At 43.9% G+C, this 23140-nt stretch overlaps 1 protein-coding gene across 1 annotated transcript in view; it reads right to left on the bottom strand.

Moving 5' to 3' along the window:
- The window catches only part of FBXL7 (F-box and leucine rich repeat protein 7), a 198051-nt gene that overhangs the window by 120070 nt on the left and 54841 nt on the right, over positions 1 to 23140 (bottom strand). The window lies entirely within an intron of this gene.

The following is a 23140-nucleotide window of genomic DNA, read 5'->3' as shown; positions in this document are numbered from 1 at the left end:
AATGTACCAAGCCCTATAAAGCCACTTCTAGCTATACATCTTCTTTTAGTTTTTTGAAATGCAGAAATAAACACTTTGTACTGGTGATTATCTGCATACCACTGGTTGCTTACTCATACACTAGGCTTACCTTGGGCAGTAAGTTATTTAACAGTTATGTCCCACTTGTCCTCCAGTGTTGTGTAGCAGTTAAGAGTGTCAGATTAGGTCTGGGAGACCCAAGTTCAAATGCTTGCTGGGTGACTTTGGGCTAGGGTTGCCAGGTCCCCTTACCCTCCCAGCGGGAAGGGGGGAACTCAGTACTCACCTATTTCAAAATCTTCGGTGCCAGTGCGATGATGTCACTTCCAGGAGTCACATCATCATGGTGGCCACAGGAATGCTCCTGTGCTTTGCACTGGGCTGATTCTTTAACTATTGGCTCGTTTGGGGTTCAAATTGGCCAGGTGTAAAGTGTGGGAGCATTCTCACAACTAGTTCAATGACGTTATTCCTGAGAGTGACATCATCATGCCCAGGGCTTTTTTTTCTGGGAAAAGAGGTGGTGGAACTCAGTGGTGGAACTGAAGACCACACAATGACGTCACTTTGGGTCAGCTGGAACGACGGGGGAGTTTTTTAAAGTTTAAATTGCCCTCGGCGAAGATGGTCCCATGGCCAGTGGCCCCGCCCTCTGATCTCCAGATAGAGGGAGTTTAGATTGCCCTCCGTGCCGCTCGGTGGTGCAGAGGGCAATCTAAACTCCCCTCTGTCTGGAGATCAGGGGGCGGGGCCACCGGCCATGCGACCATTTTTAAGCAGTGCCAGAACTCCGTTCCACCGCGTTCCCGCTGAAAAAAACCCCTAATCATGCCCCGTCGGGAGTGAGCCCACTGCAGGCTTGCCCAGGAGATATTTTGCCTCCCAGCATGTCCCCTGTGTCTTCCCCCACCACCACCCGCCAGGTGAATGGGAGGACGGAGGCTGGAAGTGGGGAATCCCCCACCCCACTAGGGGATTGGCAGTCCTACCTTGGGCCAGTCACTCACTCTCAGCCTTACCAGCTTCAGAGGGTGTTATGAGGATGAAGTGGAGGGGAGGAGAATGAAGTCAACCACTTTAGGTCCCCGTGGGGGAGAACCAGAGGGTATAAACAAAGTAAATAAGTAAGTAAACAAATGAATAAACCTCAAGGCAGCTTCCAAATGCATTCCTTGAGGCACGTAACAAAGTTAAAATGTACAGCTGCCAAATCTTCAAGACAGAGTAGTTGCTTCATAAGACCAAACCAGAAGATCTTGGCCTCAAACAGAATCAGATCCAACAGCCACCAACAGCACTAAGAAAACCCCGTCTTTTTTAAAAAAAACAAACCCAAAGCTGATGACAGATCTATTTAGCAACTGCTAGAATAGGATGCTGCACACACATTATTTTGATTTTTGTTACCTTTTATTCTTTACAACCATAGGGCAGAGATTATCCCAACCAAGCAATTCTACTCAATTATAAATCAAGGTGTAGCAAAGGTTTACCCACCAGCTTTAGGGAAAAGTGGGGAAAAATCGTGATACGGAGGAAACATGATCTCTGAAGAAGGCAGAAGTGATTGATTTCTGAGCCCTGCTTGAGGGGAAGAGAGAGGGGTGGGGAGCCCAAAGCTTTCCAAGGCTTGTTCCCATAGTGACAAATCACGGTTTGTCATTATGTGCGAATCGCGCCAGTGTCCACACTTTCACATGACATCAGCCTTTGGATCTGGTATGCAATGCCACAGCTATGCCCAAGCATATGTACTCCATTATCGTAAAGGCTTTACTGCTACAGTATAGAAACTGACGATCCATGAAGTGCCTGGCGAAATATAGTTCTGGATACCTCGAATCATTCTTAACCGAATGGACTGATGCCTAGAATACAGAAGTGGTCCCTCCCTAGTTTGCTGAATTAATCTACGTATGTTTATTTAAAACATTGGACTGTATGTGTGTCATTCTTGGGCATGTTAACAGATCATGAATAATGGCAGCTTTTGACATAAGCATCCCCACTGTCTCCACACCAGCGACTTCGAATCCTGCAGCCCTGCTTTAATGGAGCCTTTAGGAGAAGATTAAATTAATCTTGCTTTCTTCCCTCCTTTTGTTTTGCCTCAGACTTTTCCACAATATCGCCGAAGCTGACTACAACTTGGCAGCAGAGTGAACTGTAATATGATGTATTCACGTCTGCCTTCTGCAGCCAAATTGGCCGGCACTTCAAGGTGCAAACGAGCCAGCTGCGTGGAAAGCTTCGTCCCACAGTCGGGAGGCAGAATGCCGCGGTCGGTGGACAGAAAACAGTGGCACAGCCTTCCACTTCCGTGCATCCTGCTTCAGCATGCTCAGGGCTGATAAACGCCAACTGTCAGGTAAGTGACACAGCGCAGCGCAGCGCCTCGAAGCATGTCATCTGCAAGTCTCAGGAAGAAAGTTTTTCTTTCTTCTTAAGCGGGAGACTTGTTCATCTAACAGGGATCTCCACCTACGTTATTGCAATTAGTGTTTTCCATGGATGGAACCCAAGATGCCTTATTAAACAAAAAGGGCTTTGACTTTTGGAAAATGCAGAGGAAGGAAAATGTTCGCGACAGTTAATAGTAAGGGAATTTTCTGCCTTCTGTCAGGCTCTGTACATGCACATTTAAAATGAGGAAACTGGAAAGATCCTGCAGCCAAAGATCTGGCTGGTTATTTCAAACCAATACGAACGTAGAGTGCCTGGCACTAAGTGGCTCTTCTCTGCCCCTTTGCTACATTTCCTTCTCCCTTCCACCCTTGAGAAAGGGTGGTAAGCAATCCCAAATTGTCTGTCATGGGAGGTAAGACCAATCGCAAAAGGTTGGGGGGGGGTTCATACCAAGTATCCTCCTATGATGGAGGCAGCTGTTTCCATATGGGCATTCCTTGCAGATACTGTAGCATCTCCCGTGGAGGCATAGGGAAAGCTGGCACCGGCTCGTTCCTTTGCGGAAGAGATGCTGTTTAGTCTCAGTTTCCAAAAAAAGCAGAGGGTTTGCTCCCTGCGCAGCCACAGGGAGAGGGTGCCAAGCCCAGACACACAAGCAAGTCTGCGTCTGTGGCTAAGCCAAGTTCACGTGGCTGTGACGTGCCTGCCCGGGATGAACTCACTGTTATGCTAGTCAGCCAGCTGGTAAGAAGCTCTTCAAGTCAAGATCCTTTGGATTTTGCCCCTCCAATCCTTTGGATTTGTCCCCCTCCAGCGAGTGCCAGGAAACACACTGAGGGGGGTGAGTGTAGCCCACTCTTTTAGTTCGAATCAGAGTGGCTCAGCTTGACCCCCCCTCCCAGTTTTGCCCTTCTATGGTATTATGGAAGTTGAGCCAACCAGTGCTGGGGTCTTCGCTGCCTCTGCAATGCCCTTATTGTATGGATGGCACGGGCATTCTATTTCCCGGCATTTTGAATTTCATCAACGACTCCATCAGCAAGCTACTGGAATTCAATTAGAATATTAGTAAATGGATCATATGTCAAAACAGAAAAGCAAAAGCCAACTGTCCGGCAAGTAGAACCCTGAAGAAGTGTCGGCAATGAGCCCCGTGACAAGCTGCCTCTATTGCCTCCACTGTTTAACATTTGGATCCTCTTTGCAGCTCATTTATGTAATTCTCTCATAGCCGATAGGCATTTGTCTTCTCTCCATTCATATGTCTAAGTGTGTTGTTCTTGGCAGACCCTGCCCATACAGTAATTGGCTTTGCTTTACAATGGCCACATTGAGCATTATGGAGCATATTGCCTAATCCAGCAAAACAGAATACATGAGCAACTGCCTCACACATGGCAGCTATCTCCAACTTTACAACTATACCTCCTAGATGTATTTAGAAATTCAAGCACCAAACTGAATTGAGGGCAATCAAATGGCTCCACTCACCAAGAACAGATACCAGTTGTCTCCAGGTAATATACCATGTGACTAATGAACAAGCCAACCAGAAGTAAGCAGTTTCAGACTAGACAGACATCATATGTTGCGTTCAGAGGCCTTGAACCATCCTGCAACAGACCACAGCTGCTATCATAAACCCGGTAGTCATGCTAGCTGGACTTCCAGCTTTTGTAACTTTGCTTTTGCATGTGAACACATGAATATGCCTTATACTGAATCAGTCCATCAAGGTCAGTTCTCTCTGCTCAGACTGGCAGTGGATCTCTAGGAAGAGGCTTTTCACCTACCTACTGCTATCTGGAGATGCTGGGGGATTGAACCTGGGACCTTCTGCATGGCAGGCAGATGCTTTTCCACTGAGCTACAGCTAGAGTTCCCAGGTGCCTGCCAGTGGCAGGCTACCTCCCAGAAGTTTGCCACCTCGCCCATCAGTTGAGGGCAACCTGTGGGAGATTGCAAGCCCCCCAGCAATAGTCCACCAATGGAAGGTACCTCAGGCACAACTGTGGCATGTGTGCTCCCCCTGTAGGGTGCAACGACATCACTTCTAGAAGTGACATAATTGCGCCGGCTTCGGGAGTGCTCCCGTGCTTCGCTTGGTGCCGATCCATGCAAAATGTGAGAACACTCCTGTGGGCGACACAATGATGTCACTTACAGAAGTGACGTCATTGTGTTGAGGCCAGAAGTGTGCACTTGGCAAGGGTGCGAGGGAGAAAGGGAAGTAGCAGCACTGTCCCTCCCACAGGTGAGACCTGGAGACCTGGCAATCCTAGCTACAGCCCATACCCATAAGGTTTGGGGCTGCAAACCATGCCATCTTTAGTTAAAGGAACATCATTAAAAGGACTTGAAGAGATTCTTGCCTGGACAGAAGCTTGATAAATGAGTGACATGACTCTGTAAGCAAACGCCACACCCCAAACTGGAGATCCGCCTCTATCACACTTAGAATTGGATTGTTTTTGTTCTCGAATCCCTGGCAGTTTTATTCACGCAGAAGCAAAACCTGTGGAGCCCATGTTGACAGACCAATCTGAGGACAGAAGTAGCAGGTGCTCCGTTCAGTATTGTGTAACCTCCTCAAGCATCCCACAGGAAGCTTGTCCTTAGGGAACTACAGATGATACCTTCCCTCTCCGCCCCACAAACGGACCCCGCACACTCAGGAGTACCAGGATGTCTTTCAGGTTCATAACAGCTTCACTTCCTCATCTAAGCAGATAGAGTGTAACGTCTTGAACTCCAGGACCCTGTATTTACTTGAACATTTGGGGAGGTAATCATTTAAAACCAATACTGAAATACTGTCTTGGATCCTACCACTCTAGTGTGTAGAGTTGCAAACTTGGAGTTGAGGCATTTCAGGAGATTTTGAGAGTGAAGCATGAAGAGGGAAGGGTTTGGGGAAGGGAGTGACCTAAGCAGGGTATAATGCCATAGAGTCCAGCCTCAACCACTGCTATTTTCTCCAGGAGGAATGATCTCTGTAGTCTGGAAACCAGTCGTAACTCTGGAAGATGTTCAGGTCCCACCTGGTCAATCAACTTTTAAGTCTTTCTCCAGTGCAAGCAGTCTCCTCCAACAGAAGCCACTTTTGCTGGAGGAAGGCTAAGTTTGTCAGAGGAGGACTTCAAACTTGGCTGCGCAGAACGGAATGGGACCTGCCCCTGCGATCTCCTGCTCTGTATGGTACTTAAGGGAATGGGAAGTGATTGCCTGAATAGGCCCCATAACATGTAATCCTGCTTACAAAGTTACTGACAAGCAAAGCACCGCGTGAATTTTTTTTTTTGCAGAATTTCTGGGGTTTGAATCACATTTAACTAATGGCTTTAATTTGCTCCAGAATTATCCAGAGACAAAACGTTCACCAACATTACACACACCTTGAAACGAGGTCCCTGAGTTCCAACATGGAACTGAACAAGAGGAGATAGAGGAAAAGTATAGGAAAGAGTGTAGAAACAGTAACCTACCAACACACCAAAAACAGATTCCAGACCTCATTTCAACCAGGAACTCTGGCCTCTATCTTCACCGCAAACCAATTATAAGCTCCTCTTACTTGCTGTCTAAAAAAGTAGTTCTGAAAATGAAAGCAATCTTCACAGAAAAGCCACCACAAGTCTGGACTACGTGGCCATCTTGGCTCGGAAAGGAAGATCTGGTTCTCTCATCATTCAGCCTCCTCTCTTTCAGGATTAACGTTTGGAGAACATTTAAGAGACTTGGGATCCATTATACATCCCTCGGTTCATCAGGTATTAAGTTCAAGAAGCAAGTCATTGCAAATAGATTTGAAAGCAAAATGAAAAGCAGAGCTAGCGGTTGACCACACAATGGTTACCAAAGCCAATGAACATATGTTAAGCTGTGAGAGACTCGCTAAAGAGGTACCTTATTGGGCCCTTTCATAGGCCAATCAATTTATCTCCCCTGAATTGGGTAAGAGACAGTTCATAACATTTATGCACAGATCTCTCCATTACTTCCTGGAGAATTAGGAAATTCCAGGGGGCACCCACCAGGGCCAGCGCGCTCATTGAGGCCAGGTAGGCGGTGGCCTCAGGGCGCGGGGTGCCAGAGGGAGTGCCAGAGGAGGCGCGGGGGGCGGGAGCGCGCCACAGAGCTGCAGCCTCCTAGCCCTCCCGCCCCGTGCCACCAGCACACGCCCCCGGCCGGGCGCGGCAGCCACAGGCAGGCATTTGCGGCAGCGCAGGGCAACCGAGCAGGAGAGCTCGGAGGCCATCTGCACGCCGTCCCAGCCGCCCATCACAGCAATCGGGCTGGTGGCGTGTGTGCATCTGTGATGACGTCACACGTGAAGTCATCACGCAGGCTGGTGTGTGTGCACGTGCACACACGCAGGGGGGTCCGGCCGACTGGCCAGCTGGCTGCAGGTGTCAAAAACCCTGGCGCAGCTGCTGGCACCCACTAAAGGGCCATTTCTCTTCTGAACTGAACACACTGGAGATTTATAATATTTTCAAACTACCTACCTATGTATACACAATTCGACATGAGGGAGTACCCAGTCATCTAGATGGAATTGACAGTTCCCCCAAAAGCAAACACTCAGTTGGAATCTACACTTACCCATGACTCCTCCTTTTCAAACAGCACGAAATCTCAGATCTCCGTCTCTCTTCACCAGCTGCACGATAACTTGCTCTTGACTTTCCACCCACTGCCCAAGCATGTGGGCGAGGCAGACAAGAAGTTTCCCCCTCCATTAATATCCCTTGAGGCAACATCTTCAGCCAGCTCTAGACACATACAGGGACAACCACTACCGATTAGCATACAGTCAGATTAAACCAAGGATGGTCATCTTATCACATGACAGTCGTGGTTTCATTACAAACCCTCCCCCCACCTTAACTTGCACCATGCCACATCAGTAATGTTTAAATTGAAAAACCATGTGGGAAGAGAAGAGGGGTAGATAGTGCTGTTGTGAAATGCTGATGTATTTAGGTGCTAGTTTTAATGGGTCTAAGGTGAATGGCCACATCCTCTGTTACCCACCCACCCACTCCCACTTTCCTGTCTAACCATTACCAGGGGAGGATGGGGCATCACCCCATGTAAAGAACAAACACACTGTACAGGTAACATAAGAACTGTTCCCAAGTAAGGTGCTGAAATTCCTTAGCACTACAAACTTAAAACGACAGACAGACAGATTAGATATTTGCCTACAGCCTCTATCTAGTGTTGCTTGCACACAAGATTCTAAGAGCGTTTATTTGCCTGATTTTTGCTCAGTCATGATAGCTACATACAAGACTACAGGAAGTTTACTGAATCAACCCAACAAGCTGTCTAGTTCAGCATGCTGTTTCCTACGTTGGCCGACAACATGCCCTAGGTCTACAACCAGGGACAAAGCTTCCTTCTGTTGTTGCCTACCTATATAAAAATAATATGACCTGTGAACATGGAGGTTCCATTTAGATATCAATAGAGCTCCATGAATCTGTCTGCTCCTCCTTTAAAGCCACCCATGTTAGTGGCCACTACAACATCTTGTGGCAGTGAATCCCATACATTAATTATGTGTCGTCTGAAGAAGTAATTCTTTGTTCATCCTAAATCTACTGCTCATCAGCTTTCAGCGACTCAGAGTATTATGGGAGACACAGAAAAATTCTCTCTGCTCTACACCATGCATATTTTAAAACTTCTGTCATATCCCCAGTTAATCATTTTTTTTCTAAACTAAAAACCTTATAACACTTTAGCTTTTTGTCCTAAGGAAGCTTCTCTCTAGCACTTTGATCACTTGGGTTGTCCTTGATATTTTTTCCAGATTGTGGTGCCCAGAACTGAGTAAAACATTCCAAAGGCAACCACACCACAGATTTATACAAGGGCATTATGACACTGGGAATTTTATTCTCAGTCCCTTGTCTAATAAACCCTAGCATGGAATTTGCCTGTTAAATTGTTTCTGTTTCCACACAATCCACAGACATTTTCACACTAACAGAATAGCATTTTTGACCCCTTGGTCCGTTACTGCCAGTTCAATCACCATCAGCGTATAATCATTAGACTGAATGGTTGCCTGTTTATTTGAGAGTTCTCTAAGGGAATAATCCCTGTAGACATAGGTGGAGAATCCCAGTTACCCCCTCCTTAATGCTAATTCCCCCAACTGATTAAGGAGGCCTCCTATTTGGGTATCATCTGATGTAATGTGGATGGAACAGAAGCCAAATAATACACTGAAAGGTACAGGAAGCACAAGTCTGAAACCTGTTGGTGAAATTAGACTCTCATAAAATGAAGGAGATCACTCTAGTCCAGTGAACTGCTGGCACCTCAAACAATAAATAAGACGCAAATGAAGTCTCTCTATATTTCTCTTTACTCCACAAAGAAATGGCTTGTTCAACACCATTTTCTTGGGTGGAAATTAACACTAGCTGATTTGTGAATGATGAACAGATCTCGTAAATATTTCAGCGGGGCCATTTTTTAAAAAATATATTTTTTTAAAATGAATTTTAAACAATTTATACAGTGTTTATTTTCTCTCCCTAGTTACTTCCTTAACCTCCTCTTCCCCTTTGCCTTCCACACAGCCCTTGCAATTTCATGTCCTCTAAAAGAAGCCCTGTCAATTAACAAAAATACAGATTGTTAACCAGCATTTTTAACATCTGCCAGTCATGCCTCTATGCAAACAACAAAATAATCAAAATAAGCAAGAAAGCCCAAATGAGAAAAAAGGAGAAGCAGAGAAGAACAAAAAAATTAAGGAAGGGGAAAGAAAGGGAAGAAAAACACACATCCCAGATCACAATCCTTCTTTTACACTGTGTTTATTTGCTCAACATTTCTCCTTAGCCCTTTATCTCTTTTCCATATCTTGATTTTGTTGTGTTACTTCTTCCTTGGCTAACTTTAATATCCAGGTTTGATTCAGTTTTTGCTTCCCATTTACTCCACACTGGCCTTTCAGTAACCAGCGCTCCTCTACAGATCCAAGTCTGTTCTTTCTTTATATTCCAAAGTATTAAGACCATTTCCCACATCCTAGACCAGATTAATGTTTTAAATGTACCTCTTCCCAGAATTTAACAGCTACTGGACATGATCAGTAGAGTGACTCCACCCCTTCCATACCTCCAAGAACCACTAGTAAAACTCCACCCTTCACTAAAACATTCCACTAAGGGTTGCCAGGTGCCCTTACCCTCCTGGCCTCTGTGAACCCCCTGTGAAGCATGGCAGCATGCCCGCCAATGAGCGCAACATCATTTAAGGAAGTGACATTATTGTGGTCAGCGGGAGCGCACCTGCTGTGTGTTGGCCCAGGAGGTTTTTTGCCTCCTGGGACCGTTCCCCAGGCCATTCCCACCCCCCCACTGGCCAGGTGAGTGGCGGTGGAGAGGAGAGGCTGGGAGTGGGGAAGACCCCGCCCACACCGGAGGACATGGCAGACCTAATTCCACCAGAATTCAGCGTATTCTAGGAAGAACTTCCTATTGTCACAGTTTTGGATTCCAAACTACAGCAGAAGATCAGATACTTGACTTTCTATGATAACAGGCAAATTTCACACACCATTTCCTTATTCTATGGGCCTAACTACTTGTTATATGTTCTCTAGGGAAGTCCCTGGGTCAGGTGGAGGCATGTTCTGCAGTTCCTAATCATGCAGGGGCCCAGTCCAGATTGGGATCAAAGTGCTTGGAGAGAGGGGTACAGACTTTCCCCTCATGCACTGTTTGCCTCATTGTGGAAACCTAAGTTGTTACTCATCACTGCACATGCAGCAACCAATGGAACAAACACGGCACCCAAGGGCTGTTTCGGGTTGGGAAAACAGCATGGGGGATAGGTCCGAGACCCTTCTCTCTACATGCCATGCTCATAGTCTGACTGGGGCCCATGCATGGGTGGGAAGCAAGGAACTTCAGAACGTATCTCTCTATCCAACCTGATGAAATCCTCCAGGAAAACAGCAAGTTAGGTCCTGCTTTCCCAGGAATATCAGTATTCCATTTTCTCCATTTGTCCAAAAACAACTGGATCAGATTGTGACTTTCTAAATTTTAACAAAAAAACCTTTCAGAAAACAGGCTGAATCAAGATATGCCAAACTATGGAGCCACTCAGTTAAGGCATGCTGATTAAGCATCATTCTACAGCTGTAATGCCTGAAAATTAGATTCATCATAAAATCAAGACTATTTGTTCCATCAGACTGAAATCTAGCACAGGCATTTCACCTAGAGAGGGATATGATCTTAGCCAATTTTTTTTTAAAAAACATGGTCCACTGAAAAATAAGATTTATGGAAGTTTTAATACTTTGCTTCAGTTGTAAAACATACCTCACTGAGAAATTTACCAGGTGCCCGCTGTTGCTGGGCAAACTCCCAGTGGTTTGCCCCTCTGCCTGCCAATTGCTAGCAATTGGTGGGAAGTGGCAAACCACTTGGCGATTGCCCACCACGGGCAGACATCCTGGGAAAACATGCAGTGCGCACACTCCTAGTTGGATGTGATGACGTCACATCCAGAAGTGAAATCACTGTGCTGGCTGTGGGAGTGCTCCTGCATTTTATGCAAGGCCAATATTGGCCCGACAGGCTGATTCTTAAAGAACCAGCCTGTGCAAAGCATAGGATCACTCCCTTGGCCAGCAAGATGACATCACTTCCAGATACGGTTGCCAGGTCCCCTGCCCAAACTGGGGGACAAGGGGGTTGTAGGGGTTGTGCATGGAGGGAACTTACCTCCGGAGGACTTCCTTGTCATGCCGGGAATGATGTCATTTTCAGAGCACGAAAGAAGTAAAGCCCCCTCCCCCAAATGGGTCCAATTTGATTCCCGGTGTGACAAGGTAGTGCTCCAGAGTACGCAGGAGCACTTTCCAGAGCTCCCAGCCCTGTTCCCCACATCTCTCCCCCCACCACTGGCCTGATAAGCACTGGAGAGGGAGGAGGCTGGGAGCTGGGGAAATGGAATCCCTACTGCCAGAAGTGATGACATCACATGCCGGCCAGGAGTGCAAGCACGCAAAGAAAAAGTAGCCCAGTAAGTACTCCCCTGCCCCAGCAGTTCCTAGGGAAACCTGGCAACCCTGCTGACTGTTCAAGAAGACACACATGAGCAAAATGCTCACAAGCAAGGAGGAAAGAGATTTCTTACTAGTATAGTCTCTTTTGCGGGGCTTCAAGCGGAAGAAGGCAGGCACCACCTTGGCCACTTTCATAGTGGTACCCCATATGGGCCCACATCAGCTTTCTTTCACCCCTGCTAGCAAGTCCAGAATTTCATTAGGAATCGTTTTTATAAAAATACCCATCGAAGCCAATCCTTGAAAGAACATCTTGCCAGGCAAGGAAAAAATTAAAGGGGGAAAAGTACAACCTAGGAAAAGAAGGGTAACAGAAAAGGTTGAGACAGAAAAACAAAATTGAATATTGCTCCCAATTTAGTACAAATCAGTAAGAAACCAGCATAAAAGTTTAATCAAATAAATAATACAAAAATGTGGTTAAAAACAATAACAGTGTGGTTCCATATATTAGTACCATACCATTGTATATTAAAATGAACGGTTTCCAAATATACAGGTATTATTGCACAATTTTCATCATATGTATAGAACCAAACGTGTTTCAGCTTAAGGCCTTCCTCGGTGGCATAATCGCATGTGATGGATGCCTTCAATATAGCTATTAAATACAAAGGGCCTGGCTACGCACAACACTGACCTGAAAAGAAGGGGGGGGATCTGTATAATTATTGTGTATATATTATTATTTCATGGGGAACAAAACCAATTTTAAATCTGAAGCTTAATCAAAATATGTTAATAAGTTACTTACATAACGCTGTTATGTACAATCATGAAATGAACACATTTCAACCCTCCCACAAAAAAAATTCCCCTTTTTTGGTTACCTATTTTGCCAGCCAGTCAAATGAATAAGGTTCATACTGTTGGTTGTGAAGACTCGCAACCACTTGTTCAAACATATTCCACTTCTTGAGAAGACTAACAATAATACATAAAAGTATGTTGGCAACTCAATGTACATCTTATGTGCGCCAAAACAAAATGTGATGGTGCACATGTTAAATGCCATACATCTGAATACAAATGGGCATGTTTGAGGACTAATTACTTTTCTTTCTTTTTTTAAAAAAAAGTTTTTTATTGGATGGGTTAACATACATTCCATAAAGCATCTTATAACATATCATCCCATTGTATTGCTATATGTATCCCACCCCCTCCCCCTCCCCCCTTTTCTGTATTGACTCCCAACAGCACTATAACCCCTTTATTCCTTATCATTTACTCTACATTACATTTGTCCCTATTGTTAAAGGTAAAGCTCTAGCCTATTCTTCGTTATTACTTCTTAAATAATTGTCAAGAGACCACAATTGTCCTTTCACATCCCATTTTTTTTCCAAATAATTTTTAAGTTTCCCCCAGTCTGTAAAAAATTCACTTGGATTTTGTTCTCTTAACTTTGTCAATTTGTCCATTTCCACCATGTACAACAGTTTTTGAATCCAGTCTTCGACTTCTGGTAGTTCTTCTTGTTTCCAATACTGTGCATATAATATTCTTGCTGCTACTGTCATATAATATAACAGTGTCCTGTCCTTAACATTCACTTTCTCCATATTTAATCCTAGTAATAGCAGTTCAGGGCTCTTTATTACATTACTTTTCAGAATTAGCAACATTTCCACAAAGATCTTAGACCAAAATAGCTTGGCCTTTTCACACATCCACCACATATAGTACAGAGAACCTTCATGTTTTTTACATTTCCAACATTTGTTTGACATTTGACTATTAACATTTGCTAACCTTTTCGGTGTTAAGTACCACCTATACATCATCTTATATCCATTCTCTTTTAAACTGGTACATGTTGATATTTTCAATGTATTTTTCCATAAATGTTCCCATGCCTCCATTGTAATCTCTTTATTAAAATGTATTGCCCATTTTACCATTTGAACTTTAACCATCTCATGAGGACTAACTACTTTTCAAAGGCCAAGCATACCTGCAAAAAGTGTGCTGTCTTGAGCTAAAGCATCATCTATTTGCCACCCCAGACAGAAAGAAGGGACAGGCGCAAGTGTTGGGAACTAATGGGCCATATTTATCTAGCAACAACATACCATTGAACATATAAACATGGCAAGGGCCTAACTAGCGGTACAGGTCAGGCCCTGGGGTCACCCCTGGACCTCCGCCCTGACCTGTCTGGGTGAGCCCCGCTGCCCAGGGCACGAGCCATCCAAGCGCATGGCTGGGACCCAGCCGGCCAGGCAAATGGTCCCATCCCCCCCGCCGAGCCTATAGCACCTCACTGTAAAGCAAGAGGGCCTGGTTTGTATAGGGGGAGCCACGTGGCAGTCTGCTCTCTCAGCTGGCATCCGTCAAGCGGTACCAACGTTCCTGACAGACCCCAATTCCCCCCAGACCATCAATGTAGCTATAGGACAGCACTTTTCTATCCCACCAGCTCAAGAAGATCACAGTACAAATAAATACATTAAAGCCAGCTGCACGATAAGCAATGATAAAACATCAGCAGGCACATTCAAAATAACAACACTGAAAGCGGAAAAGTGAAGTACCCTTTACATGTCTTGTAAAGGGTACTTCGTGTACCCTTCAATCACGTAGTAATGGAGTGGAGTGCAAGTGGGGCGCAAGTGAACAGGGAGGAATACACGTGAGTCTGTTCACTTGCCATTCAAGTGTAATTCATCACTTGTAGCTTGGCCCTAGGTCTAAATGTTCTACAGAATATAAGGGTCTTTGCAGTCACTCTCAAGACTTGCTGTGAGCTAGCCTGGCAAGTCTCTGCTGGCTGAGTGCCACTAAAGAGAAGTCCCTGCTCCTTGCAAATAAAAAACTGCCTTTTGTAGACCTTGGAAGTTGTATATAACCTACATGTTGAAACCCAACAATGTATCATAACACTAAGTATCTTGGGGAAATAAGCATTTGAAGTCAGTATCTATGCTATTTGATTGTGGAAAAACAATCCAAAATAATGCAGATTATCTATTTAAATCTTAACTCAGGCCATCGTTCCAAACACATGATTTCCCCTGTGAATATGACTGTTGAGGGACTCTCTAGACTAACAGCTTATATTGGCTTTCCATCCCTTTACTATCATGGCAACCTTCTAAGAGTCCTCAGAACTGCAGTTTGAAGAGGGTACTCCAAATTCTTGCCTAGAGATCCTTAGCCCATCTTTCAGAGTTCTCAAGGGAGAGGAACCACTATAAAGCCAGTACAAACCGGCAGTGTCAAAATGTCCTGGCCATCACTAAATTATATCAAGAGCAGCAATTGCTTAGAATCATATGGTTCCAAACGCCCAGGTATGTATTGTAATTTTCATGTGAAAAGTAGCTGGCTCCATGTAAGGCTAAGAAATCTAAAACTCCAGAGACAAGGTGGAGGACGCTAAAAGGAAATGGATGGCAAACACCCAGAGAACAAGAGGTGGTGGCTGCCATTTGTTGCTTTTCTTTGGTTATTATCTTATCTCCTTTAATAATCGCTGGGGGGAGGGGAGTAGGAACTATTAACTGCTAACAGAGATTAGATAGGGAGAGATATCTAAAAGATGGGGATTGTCAGCCACTTCTCTCTGTGTTTTCCTACAGTCCCTTCTAGAATTTTCTGCTGGTCTCTGGGACCATTCCATAGCAAGTGGAATAGACAGCCAATATAAAAAGGACCAGACTACACAAAAGCTCTTCAGCGTTAGTATGCTCCTGTCACAAAAATGCAAATAGGTTTGCATTTGATTCCATTCTAGTAACATAATTTGTATTAAACAGGGTACTTCTTCCTTCCGGAAACATTTCATATTTTAGAAGCTGGAGGTCAGGCACATTCCCCATTGTAGTTTTACATCCTCGTAGTAGAATCTCAGAGTTTCTAAGGAAACAAGAAACTTCAAGACGCTCACCGGGGCTTGGGGTTTTGTCTTCCACAACCAACTCTGAAAACCCCTGGCTCACTTCAAACTGGTTTATAATATCATATGAAAAAGCAGACACATTTTCCAGAATGAGAAAAGGGTCAAGAGAGCACATGGTAAAGTAGCTAATGGAGAAATGAAGGTCTTGGGTAAAACAGATGAGGGAAGGGACTGGCTGAGTGGGCACGTGAGTGCCAGTTCTGGCTTCCCTTTCCTGAGCCCAACTATTTTTACCTCAGTTTATTATTATTTTTTAAGAATGAGCAGCTTATTCAGCTGAGTAACCCCACCTAGGCCACACTGCAGCCCTTGAAAGATATGAGCGTTACGCATAAGTCTCATCGCCTCAGTGCTTGCAGAAGGGCCTAAGAATGTCCCTAGGCTGTAACACATAGGATTTTTATCTTCTGCATACACTGAGCTCCATGCAATGATGACAAAAACCTCAACAACAACAAAAAGATTCCTATCAATAGCACTGTGGTAAAGAGCAATCTCCTTTGTCACTCTCAGGAGTTGCCCCTCCTGTCATAGGTTTCTGAGATGGTCCCAAATACAGACACACAGGAATTTCTAAACAGATTTCATTAGGGGTCGAGCCAAAAAACAATCCAGAGCTTGTACAGGTTTGCGCTTAATAGCACTTTTTGAGCTGGCTCTGGGATCAAGAACGGGCTGCAGGACCAAGAAAGCCAAACTGCAACGGGGCTCAGGTCTTTAGCAGTTGTGAAAAGGATGATGGAATTTCAGGTCAGGCAGAACCTGGCTGAAGGTTGTTCTCACAGTCTAAAGAAGCTTTCCCCTCCACCTTCCAGGCAGAGAAAGTGGGACAGGATCAAAATCACACTCACAACGTGACAGAAGAGTTGCTGCCTGCCTTTCCCTCCCAATTTCCTTCTTCTTCCTTGCCACAGAGAGGAGATGAAAGGCGGCCAGCGTTTCCTCCTTCCTTGTGGGTGTTCATGTTTGCTTGGCCCTTTCTGCTTCTTGGGAGAATCTGCAAAGTCCTTAACAGGCAGGACTTGCAAGTGGCTCTGCTCTGGTGAGCAGCCAAGCCAGGCCCTTGCTCCTTCACGACAAGCAACTCTGGCCAGAATCCTCCCCTTCGCCCAACTAAACAGGACAAGAACACTGTCTTTCATTTGGTCACCCAAGAGAGAAAAGGAGGAAAGATGGGACTTAGGGCCACAACAAAAAGTGATGTTGGGAGATCGTGGACAACTTTCTTGCATGTTTTTTTAAAGTGAAAACACAGCAGCTGTGGGTCTGGGCTGCAGTGCCCAAACAGGGAGGGTGCCATTTTGCTGTACATCACCACCACCACCCATGCTATCACGAGCTCTAGAAGGTAAAAGAGAGAGGCAAAGAGAAGGTGCCGGTCTTTTAGTGTAGTGGTTAAGAGCAGCGGGACTGTAATCTGGAGAACAGGGTTCGATTCCCCTCTCCTCCACTTGAAGCCAGCTGGGTGACCTTGGGCTAGTCTCAGCTCTCTCAGAGCTCTCTCAGCCCCACCCACCTCACAGGGTGATTGTTGTGGGGATAATAATAACGCACTTTGTAAACCACTCTGAGTGGGCATTAAGTTGTCCTGAAGGGCAGTATATAAATCGAGTGTTATTATGATTATATTATTATTTTCCCTTCCAGGACTAACAATGGTGAGCAGAAAAGATTTCAATTAATAAAATTGCATGAAGGGGTTGGGTTGACCGCCTTCACCACCACGGGCCCCAATTGCTGAGCCCCATATGGGCTGCTCTTGCTCTTTAAAAAGGCTGGGAAGATCTATTCTCGGATCTTTCTATTTCTTGTCTTTTTTGGGTCTTGTAAAATTCAAAGAGCATCTAACATTGCTGGGTTACATTATAGGATGTTCCTGGATCAGAGATGCTGTCTATAGCTTTTACATGGATACCGTGAGCCAGAATTGACTATTCTGAGCTGTATGGACTCCTGAGAATTCCATTTATTCTAACTTTGACTTTCAATCAATTGAAAATAAAATACAGATGTAATTGCCTCCCCCAACACAAGTACATGTCTGAAAACAACAAAAAGATTAAACTGATATGGGCAGAGAATGGGTAGCCTTTTCATTTTCCACCAATCAACTTTTGGTAATTGTAGTTTCATAGATATTGTGACAACATCTCTTGAACATAATAATTGGAAACCAAAATCTGCTTGGAGTAATGTAAAGGCTTGACTTTTGCTGGCTTGCCACAGGCAGTCCAAAAGCATTTCAGGCTCCAAAAATTTGGTAGAGGAGACTCCAGTTTTTTATAGACTATTTTGGAACAATGCATTCTGGCAGTGACATAATATCCTCAAGGCTTGCAACTGGAAGCAATTGCTTAATTGGCAGGCAAACGTAGAACAACCTGTGAATGAACTTCAAATTGCATCATTAGGAGATGCAAGGTGCTCTCCAAAGGTCAATTCCTGGTAAATTGTGTTGGTCACCTAATCATTTCTAAGCCACTCAAATTATAAGAATTTCATTTTGGCATGCCTCACCTTACATATTTTGCCCATGTGACAATTTTTAGGCCTCAGATGAAGGGCCCTGCTTGGCACTTGTTTTTGTATCCTGAAATGCCTTGTTTTGGATAACTTTTTAGCATTTGTTGCAAATATATCAGCTTTTTAAATGCTGTTTCTTTGGGGGCCATTTTCCTACTTTTCACGTATTATCCATTATGTATCATGTGCATAACACAGGGACGAGTTAAAAGAAAAATTGGCCAGGGGAAAGGCCACACTCCAAGGCCTGCCCTGTAAAGGAAGGAGGGAGAGAGGAAGGAATAGTCAGCCCCACATTACACATAGCTTGGCTGAATGTTGTCTTCGCCAAGTGGGGTACTGCCATGCAATGTTCCCTCTAAGCTGTGCAGTCTTGTGAGCTAAAATCTACTTTGTGAGCCGAAACAACAACTTGCATTAAAGTTTTGAGCACCTCCTTTTTAAAAAAAATTATTTCAGTCTACAAACATACAAAACATACAAACATAAACTACAAACTAATTTGTATTGTTACTCGCTTAGAAGCAACAATTCAAGCAGTCATTCAAACATGGACTCTAAATATCAAACTAAATTACTCTGCAGGTTAAGTTATTAATATTTTTCCTTCCCAACTATTTGATTTACAAATATAAATATATCTGAGAACATGTGCTAGGGTCTGCATCCCATTCTGGGCACGTTAGCCTTCTCTATTCCAACAATATTGCAGCAGATAGGTAGAGAGATTTACAGAATAATCCTGTACAAAGTTACTGTAGTCTAAGTTAAACTCGTTGATTTCTAGCCTCTGTAGAATCCAAAAACAAAAACCATGTAATACATTTTGATTACAATCAAAACAAACTAACAATAAAAACCAGTTGTCCAAGACCATCTAGTCCCATTAGGTGAAAGGGCCACAAAAATCAGAGTATACCTCTGTATAAAAATGGTCATGTTCATGCTGATTGCAAAAAGGTAGCTGTGTTAGTCCATTGCTCCAAAATAAAGCAGACACCCAGTGACATCTTAAAGACGAGCACATTTCCACATGCACTTACTTTCCTGCTATTTTGCATAATGATGGCATTTGTGATGACCTCACTATCACCAAACAGCATTCACATTCCCACTCAAATAGCATCTGCGTAGTGCCATTAGTACACATGCTGCTGAAAAAGCACAATATAGGGTGGAGCGATAGCTACTCTCGCCTCTGATGATAGCACATCCACACACCCTTTTTTAAGAAAAAAATTTGGTTGAGATTTGCTCTATATTTGGTTGAGATTTGCTCTATATCAATGTTGTAATACGTTGCTTTTGGAGTTCCCCAACCCCACTGCTGCCTGTGAGAGGTTTATTTTCTGCCCGCCAATTTTACATGCATGTCATTGGTGTCTTGTCGTGGTGAGCAATTTTGAAATGATGTAAATAGCACCTCTCCCACAAAAATCTCTTAGTCTGAGGAGATTATCTGCTCCGAAAACTCCCCACCATGGCGCCTCAGAAAGCAGTTTTGCTCTTGATGGCGCAAGTAGTGGTCACCATGATTCGGTGCTCTGTGGATTTGTGCCTAGCCTATATGAGGTACATCGGCAGGAAGAGAAGGGCTGTCACCCAACTAGTTCTATCTTCCCAAAGGTGACCTGCATTCCACCAAAAGCTCAGCACCTCTCGCTGAAACAGGCTGAGTCAGCGATGGTATGTCCTTACAGAGTTGGAAGAGCCAAGAGAACACTGGATCTATCCAGTTCAAATTCGGGACAGGACCACTAACTGGATACTTTTTCTTTCTACTGGGTGCTGCTTTCACACCAGCAATGATGGCAACTTGAGTTTTTCCATTTGAACATGAGATTGCAATAGCGCAAGGAAAGCTATTTTTTTAAAAAAACCGCAAAAATATACTGGAGTATGTGTGGGCTTATCTGACTCCTGTCCATAAGCATTCCTCGACAGAGTAGGCAAATTAGTTCCTTTGAAGCAAAAAATTCGGAAGGAGGGGTGGTTTAGGGGGTGGTCTCTTGAGAAGCGCTTCTAAGCGTTCTCATGCATACCAAAAAGAGTGCGAAAGAAGTGCTTGTAAGTGGGGAAAGCAGAAAAAAGCCGTTCTCGTTTTAAGTGCAACAATGACAGGAGAATGATGAGACTGAGTGGATCGATTGTGAGAATGTGTGAACTGCAGTGAGTATAGCAGCACAGCAGCGATACAGTGGCGCTAATATAAGGATGTGTGGAAACGGCCTTGTTTTTGACAGTATACCAGAACACTTTCTGCAGCCCTGTGAATAAACACACCCACCCACCATGGGATATGCAAGTTCTTTGGGTGTAGATTCCAAGGTCTTCTCCAACTCCTATTAAGGGATAGCTTTGAAATATTCGCAGGATTTTGATGCAGAATGTGGGAATGAGCATGAAATACAAAAATGGAAGACAATCTTGCCCAGATATGTCTGAGTGGATGGAAAAAGTGTACAAATATGCATTGATGGCTAAATTAACTTCTTATGGGCATAACAGACCAATATTGGAATTCCAGAAAAATGGGAAAGATCTTTGATTATGTAGCTGGAAGTTAAGAAAAATTAAAAACAGATAATATGGAAATAGATTAATTACAAAATAGAGACCTTAAAAATGTTGAGTATAAAATATGAAATAGATGACTAACGATTATTGATATGAAATTTCAAGTATAAGTAATTAAGGAGAGGGAGAGGAGAAATATTCCATAATTTAGCTGCATTACCACATATTCTAAACATTTTGTTATAGCTTAAATTTAGTATTCTGTATTTTGTATAAGATTCTGTGCACTTTCTATTGCTATCTGTATTTTTCCTTTCAAATAAAAGTCTTTAAAAAAATTAAAAAGAAAAAAAATCAGGTTTGTTCCACGGTTTCTTGTCCGATTTGAGAAATCCATTCATCTCTGCCTGATATGGGTTCCATCTTTTAAAGCTCTTTTAATGGGTCTGCTTTCATTTAGGCTGTTGGATATTTTTATGCTGCTTTTATGACTGGCTTTATAATGGTTTATTTTATGATTGATAATTCTTACATTAACACAAACTTTGTTCAACTCCATTAAAAAAAACTGCACCACAAAACCCAACTTTGATTCTAGCACAATCCAAAAGAAAGAAAGATCAACATCACCATCCTCATTAGCAAGAGAAGGTCCCTGCCCTCAGGAGCATGCAAGGATAGGCTAAAAAGGAGTATCTGGGTATTATGTTGACAAGCATGAACTGCACACTGTTTCACAATAACTATGAGATGGTATGGAAGGAAATGAAGAAAGATTTATTAATATGTGTAAAACTAGAACTACCGTTGTTGGGGAGAATATCTGATGAAGAGAGCTGTGACTCTCAAAAGCTTATGCTACAATAAAGCTGGTTAGTCTTAAAGACTACAGACTAACACGGCTAACTCCTCTAGGGAGAATATCTGTAATTAAGATGAATGTTTTACCTAGAATCTGCACAGAGACTATCTGAAGTGGAAGAAGAAGAGAGGAGGGGGAAGGAGGGGAAAGCAAGAGGAATAATAAGGGTTTATCAGATTTGTTTTTTTTAAAGTGGCTACATCTAGTCCATTGGGGAGATTGCATTTTTCTGAATGTTCTCCCTTGTTCATTTAGTAACTCTCCCAGCAAAGGATGCTGAGAAGGAGCAGGCAAGTGCTGAAGCTTCTTGATCTCACCTGAGATATGACCTCAGGGATATAACTGCCTTATCAGCTGGATATTGGATTATCAGCTGCTGAAAACGTGTGTGTGTTATGTGCCATCAAGCTGCTTCCAACTTATGAGGCCCTATGAATTAATGACTCCCCAAAACATCCTTTCATTAATAGTTTTGCCTAAGCAGTATAGCAAATTGAAGGCCGTGGCTTCCTTTTGAGTTTATCTCATGCTGGGTCTTCCTTTTTTCCTATTGCCTTCAACTTTTCTCAGCATTATTGTCTCTTCCAGTAAGTCTTGTTTTCTCATAATGTGATCAAAGTATGACAGCCTCAGTTTTGTCATTTTAGCTTGCAGGGAGAATTCAGGCTGGATTTGATCTAGCACTCACATGTTTTTCTTTTTAGCAATCCATGGTATCTGTAAAACCCTCCTCCAGAACCACGTTTCAAATGAATCAATTTTCTTCCTGTCAGCTTTCTTCATTGTTTAATGTTCATATCCATTCACAAACGTTAGGATTCCCAGGTGCTCGCCAATGGTGGGCAAACTCCCGGGGGTTTGACTCCTTGCCCGCAGATCTGCCAGCAATCGGCGGGAGGTGGCAACACCCTGGAGGTTGCCCGCCACCAGCAGGCACCCCAGGAACACGTGCAGTATGCGTACTTGGGGGGAATGGGGGGGGCGTCACTTCCAGGAGTGACATTGTCACACTGACCAGTGCCAGGCCCCCGCCCTCCCGTTGGGAGGGGAGGGACCGAGCAACCCGAATAGTAGTGGGGAACACCATCTGAAGTATCTTCAAAATGTGACCTCAGAATTGTTCCTGCTTTTGCATTTTTAAAAATAATATTTGCCAGGAATCTGTTTGGAGTTGTCCGCTTAACAACTTGCAACTGTTAGGATATAGGTGGTGCCAAACAGGGATATCAAATGAAACAAAAAACCCTCAATATAAAAGCATATGTGTGCTTTTATATTGGCATTTTTCATATATATATGAACAGAACTTTTTTTCTGGGAAAAGAGGTGATGGAACTCAGTGGGATGTCCTCAGAGAAAATGGTCACATGGCTGGTGGCCTCGCCCCCTGATCTCCAGAAAGAGGGGAGTTTAGATTGCCCTCTGTGCTGCTGAGCGGTGCGGAGGGCAATCTAAACTCTCCTCTGTCTGGAGATCAAGGGGCGGGGCCACCAGCCCTGTGGCCATTTTCAAGAGGTTCTGGAACTCCGTTCCACTGCGTTGCCCCTGAAAAAAAGCCCTGTATATGAATGAAGCACATGACTGGGTTCTGCCAATGTTGAGAGATGATTGATTCTCAATGGTCACATACTATAAATGGTTAGCATTAGGACAAGTTCTCATTCAAGGGCGTTTGCTAGGTTTTGTTTGCAAAAGCACAAGCACAAATGCCTTGTGCTTGATCTCTGAGAATGTGTTTGGTCACTGGAGATGGAAAAACTAGGTGCATCTATGAAGTAGAAAGCCGTCTGAGACTGCACCC

Source organism: Eublepharis macularius, chromosome 7 (assembly GCF_028583425.1).
Source record: "Eublepharis macularius isolate TG4126 chromosome 7, MPM_Emac_v1.0, whole genome shotgun sequence".
In the NCBI taxonomy this organism is placed as follows: domain Eukaryota; kingdom Metazoa; phylum Chordata; class Lepidosauria; order Squamata; family Eublepharidae; genus Eublepharis; species Eublepharis macularius.
The sequence above is the reverse complement of the archived record's forward strand: the minus strand, read 5'-3'. Positions and strand labels throughout refer to the sequence as shown.